Raw genomic sequence first — 6,000 nt, forward strand, 5'->3', positions numbered from 1 at the left:
CAAATAAAAATTTTGGTTCCCAAATTGTGCTGATGTAAAGGAAACATGTGGGAAATGTTCTTTATTAAGTTTTTTGTGTGCCATATCTCTGTGATTTAAGGGCATAAAAATTCGAATTTGGAAAATTGCGAAATTTTCAAAATTTTCATCAAATTTCCATTTTATTCACAAATAAACGCAAGTTATATCAATGAAATTTTACCACTAACATGAAGTACAATATGTCATGAGAAAACAATGTCAGAATCAATGGAATCCTTCAAAGCATTCCAGACTTATTACCTCATAAAGGGACAGTGTTCAGAATTGTAAAAATTGGCCCGATCATTAACGTGCAAACCAGCCTTGGGGTTAAAGGGGTTAAGGCTATGTGCACACATTGCATTTTCATTGTGGAAAATATGCAGCATTTTACAAATCCAGCAAAGTGAATGAGATTTCTGAATTCTCATGCACACGCTGATAATTTTTCTTCCAGCAGCCTGTCAATTTTTGCAATGTTTTTGTAGCATTTTTCACACAAGTGGGGGAAAAATAAGCAAAATAACAGATTGTCAAAAACGCACTAAAAACACAAATTTTACACAGCTGGTCCTGCAAACACATCAGGATTTTCTGCTGCTAATCCTGAACGTGTGCACATAGCCTTAACCCCTGTCCTGTGTCCAACCCCATAATTGATTATACGTTTCAGACAGCTTCATGATGAATTAGGGGGCTGGAGAAGATGCCATCAGGGCCTTATAAAGAATAAGGAGTCCCTAATTGTGTTTTCTCCCACTAATAGTGTTTTTTGTCCTATCACCTTTAGGCCGGGGTCACACTTGCATGTGCAATGTGAGAAACACAAGTGAGTCTCTCGCATCAATACCTGACACTGACTCCGGCACTCAGGACTGGAGTGTGCGGCTGCATAGAAATATATGCAGCCTCATTCTCCGGTCCTTAGTGCCGGCGGCAGTGTTGGGTATTGATGCGAGTTTCTCGCATTACACATGCACATGTGACCCCAGCCTTACCCCTTCTCTCTCATGCCCCAACAAATTTTAAGTCTTTGATAGCACTAGAATGAATTGGTGGTGGGAAAGGATGATATCATAGGCTTATAATGAATTGTGGAATGGGGAGGGCCTTAGCATCCTCCACCACCCAATTAATTTTAAATCCGTCTCCAGTATCCTTAGTTCCCTCCTCCTGTTCATATAAATATCTGAAGACCCTTTTCCATCTCTTAGTCCTATCCCAACATTCTCTGACCCTTCCTTATTGTATTAAAGAATAATAAAAAATACTCACCTACCTTAGGTTCCCCTGTGGCATTGCTTCCTTATTCTTCATGACAGGCACTTTCTAAATGACGCAGGTGCGCACGGCGTGCTGATGTCATCAAGTCGCACCACATTGTAACCGAGAAAGAGGATGCTGAGGTCAGTTAGCTTTTGATGTGGGATGCACTCATTTTTGCATCAACTAATTTGAGTAAAACTAAAGATTTTGCAATGAAAGTTATACTATTAACCTTACTTTCATGTTATATGTTAAAAATGTTCTTTGATACTAAATCTTGACAAAATTTCAGGAAACTCTTCTTGTTTTTAGTGAGATATTGATTAAAATCTTGCTTTCCAAAACGGGTGTACTCAGTTATACTGAGCAATGTGCATATTAATACATATATTTAGTAACACAGATAAAACACAGATATCACAACAGTATACAGTGTTTTGGAGTAAAACATACCTGGCTGCAATCACACAGCTAGGCTCTGATTCATACTTCCATAGTTTGACAGCAAGAATGTACTGACAAAGCGAAAAAAAGATTTTTAAGCATGGTGTAAAATAAGTTTTTATTATGCTAAAGTTAAGTACTCATTTGCATTGGTTAAGTACTCATTTCCACCCGCGGCTGTTCCGGACACATGTCAGCTGATCAGATCAGCTGTCATGTGCCAGAAAAGTTGCGGGCTCTGCCAGAGCCCGCACCACACAGGGGGAGGGGTCCAATGACGGACTCTGTCCATCATTAGACATTAAGGGGTTAAGCAGTGTTTCATTCAGCTGCAAAGCAATTAATATATCATTGATACTTATACTTTCAAAACATAATAAATTATTTTTTATGTTGCTGTGATAATGAGAACAGTAAGCTATTTAACATTTTAGACATTTACCATCTTATCTCAGAATATTTCTCAGACTGCAGATTAAATTGTCATAGTATATGTTTAAATGAATGTGTTTTAACTCCTTCCTGACATCCGACGTACTATCCCGTCCACGGTACCCGGGCCCGTATGACCGTGGACGGGATTTTACGTCTACCGCGATCAGCGGCGCCCACGTGGTGAGCGCCGCTGATCGCGGCCGGGTGTCAGCTGATTATCACAGCTGACACCCGGCACAATGTGTCAGGGGCGGTCACGGACCGCCCCCGACACGTTAACCCCTTGCACACCACGATCAAACATGATCGCGGTGTACCGGGAGTTAAAGGGAAGCATCGGCAGGGAGGGGGCTCCCTCCGTGCTTCCTGAGCCCCCCACGGCAGCGCAATGTGCAGCGCTGCTGCGGGGGGGCTCTTTCCCTACAGGCCCCCGGATCCAAGATGGCGACGGGGGCCTGCAGGAAGCTGGCTTCCTCAGTGCCTGCAAAGCGCAGGCATGAGGAAGCCTTCGGCACTGCCTGTGACAGATCGCTGATCTGTCACAGTGATCTGTGATGTGACAGATCAGCGGTCTGTCACAGGACAGTGATGTCCCACCTGGGACTATGTAATAAAGTAAAAAAAAAATAAAAAAAAAGTGTAAAAATAATTTTAAAAAAATCGCCAAATAAATTAGTAAAAAAAAAAAAAAAATATTCCCCAATAAATTCATTTTTTGAAAATAAAAAAAAAACAATAAAAGTACACATATTAGGTATCGCCGCGTCCGTAACGACCCGCCCTATAAAAGTGTCCCATTAGTTAACCCCTTTAGCGAACCCCTTAAAAAATAAGAATAAAAAACGAAGCAAAAAATAATGATTTATTATCATACCGCCAAACAAAAAGTGTAATAACGCGCGATCAAAAAGATGCATATAAATATGCATGGTACCGCTGAAAACGTCATCTTGTCCCGCAAAAAACGAGCCGCCACACAGCATCATCAGTGAAAAAATATAAAGTTATAGCTCGCAGAATAAAGCGATGCAAAAATAATTATTTTTTATATAAAATAGTTTTCATTGCATAAAACCGACAAAACATAAAAAAACGACCTAAATGAGGTATCGCTGTAACCGTACTGACCCGAAGAATAAAACCGCTTTATCAATTTTACCGCACGCAGAACGGTGTAAACGCACCCCCCCAAAAGAAATTCATGAAACGCTGGTTTTTGTTCATTCTGCGTCCCAAAAATCGGAATAAATAGCGATCAAAAAATGTCACGTGCCCAAAAATGGTACCAATAAAAATGTCAACTCGTCCCGCAAAAAATAAGACCTCACATGACTCGGTGGGTCAAAATACGGAAAAATTATAGCTCTCAATATGTGGTGATGCAAAAACTATTTTTACAATAAAAAGCGTCTTTTCGCGTGCGACAGCTGCCAAACATAAAAACCGCCATAAATAGTAAATCAAACCCCCCGTTATCACCCCCTTAGTTAGGGAAAAATAATAAAATTAAAAAAAATGTATTTATTTCCATTTTTCCATTAGGGTTAGGGCTAGGGTTAGGGTTAGGGCTAGGGTTAGGGTTAGGGCTTGGGTTAGGGCTAGGGTTAGGGCTGAGATTAGGTTTAGGGGTGTGTTGGGGTTCGGGTTGGAGTTAGAATTGGGGGTTTCCACTGTTTGGGCACATCAGGGGCTCTCCAAATGCAACATTGCATCTGATCTCAATTCCAGCCAATTCTGAGTTGAAAAAGTCATATGGTGCTCCTTCCCTTCCAAGCTCTGCCATGCGCCCAAACAGTGTTTTACCCCCACATGTAGGGTATCAGCCTACTCAGGACAAATTGCAAAACAATTTTTGGGGTCCAATTTCTCCTGTTACCCTTAGGAAAATAAAAAATTGGGGGCAAAAATATCATTTTTGTGGAAAAAAATGATTTTTTTATTTTCACGTCTGAGCGTTATAAACTTCTGTGAAGCACTTGGGGGTTCAAAGTGCTCACCACACATCTAGATAAGTTCCGTGGGGGGGTCTAGTGTCCAAAATGGGGTCACTTGTGGGGAGTTTCAATAGTTTAGGTACATCAGGGGCTCTCCAAACGCACATGACACCCGCAGACCATTCCATCAAAGTCTGCATTCCAAAACGTCACTGCTTCCCTTCCGAGCCCCGACGTGTGTCCATACAGTAGTTTTCTCCCACATATGGGGTGTCAGCGTACTCATGACAAATTGGACAACAACTTTTGGGGTCCAATTTCTCCTGTTACCCTTTGGAAAATGAGAAAATTGGGGACTAATTGATCATGTTTGTGGAAAAAATACGATTTTTTTATTTTCATGCCCGGGCATTATAAACTTCTGTGAAGCCCTTGAGGGTTCAAAGTGCTCACCACATATCTAGATAAGTTCCTTAGGGGTTCTCGTTTCCAAAATGGGGTCATTTGTGGGTGTTTCCACTGTTTAGGTACATTAGGGGCTCTCCAAAGGCAACATGACACCCGCAGACCATTCCATCAAAGTCTGCATTCCAAAACGTCACTACTTCCCTTCCGAGCCCTGATGTGTGTCCATACAGTAGTTTTCTCCTACATATGGGGTGTCAGTGTACTCAGGACAAATTGGACAACAACTTTTGGGGTTCAATTTCTCCTGTTACCCTTGGGAAAATAAAAAAATTGGGGACTAATTATCATGTTTGTGGAAAAAATATGATTTTTTTATTTTCATGCCCTGGCATTATAAACTTCTGTGAAGCCCTTGGGGGTTCAAAGTGCTCACCTCACATCTAGATAAGTTCCTTATGGGGTCTAGTTTTCAAAATGGGGTCATTTGTGGGGGGTTTCCACTATTTAGGTACATTAGGGGCTCTCCAAAGGCAACATGACACCCGCAGACCATTCCATCAAAGTCTGCATTCCAAAACGTCACTACTTCCCTTCCGAGCCCTGACGTGTGTTCATACAGTAGTTTTCTCCCACATATGGGGTGTCAGTGTACTCAGGACAAATTGGACAACAACTTTTGGGGTTCAATTACTCCTGTTACCCTTGGGAAAATAAAAAAATTGGGGACTAATTGATCATGTTTGTGGAAAAAATACGAATTTTTTATTTTCATGCCCGGGCGTTATAAACTTCTGTGAAGCACTGGGGGGTTCAAAGTGCTCACCACACATCTAGATAATTTCCTTGGGGGGTCTAGTTTCCAAAAGGGTGTCATTTTTGGGGGGTTTCCACTGTTTAGGTACATCAGGGGTTTTCCAATCGTGACATGGTGTCCGATCTCAATTCCAGCCAAAAACGTCAAATGGCGCTGCTTCCCTTCCGAGCTCTGCCATGCGCCCAAATAGTGGTTTACCCCCACATGTGGGGTATCAGCGTACTCAGGACAAATTGCACAATAACTTTTAGGGTGCTGTTACCCCTGGAAAAATAAGAATTGAGGGTGAAAAGATCATTTTTGTGCAAAGAATATGATTTTTTAATTGTGCGGCTTTATGTTATAAACTTCTGTGGAGCCCTTGGGGGTTCAAAGTTCTCACCACACATCTAGATAAGTTCCTTAGGGGGTCTAGTTTCCAAAATGGTGTCATTTGTGGGGGGTTTCCACTGTTTTGGTACATCAGGGGTTTTCCAATCGCGACATGATGTCCGATCTCAATTCCAGCCAAAAACGTCAAATGGCGCTGCTTCCCTTCCGAGCTCTGCCATGCGCCCAAATAGTGGTTTACCCCCACATGTTGGGTAACATCATACTCAGGACAAATTGCACAATAACTTTTAGGGTCCTGTTACCCTTGGGAAAATAAAAATTGGGGTGAAAAGATCATTTTTGTGG

The sequence above is a fragment of the Dendrobates tinctorius genome, unplaced genomic scaffold, assembly GCF_039654945.1.
Source record: "Dendrobates tinctorius isolate UK_male_01 unplaced genomic scaffold, ASM3965494v1 ptg000046l, whole genome shotgun sequence".
Classification (NCBI taxonomy): domain Eukaryota; kingdom Metazoa; phylum Chordata; class Amphibia; order Anura; family Dendrobatidae; genus Dendrobates; species Dendrobates tinctorius.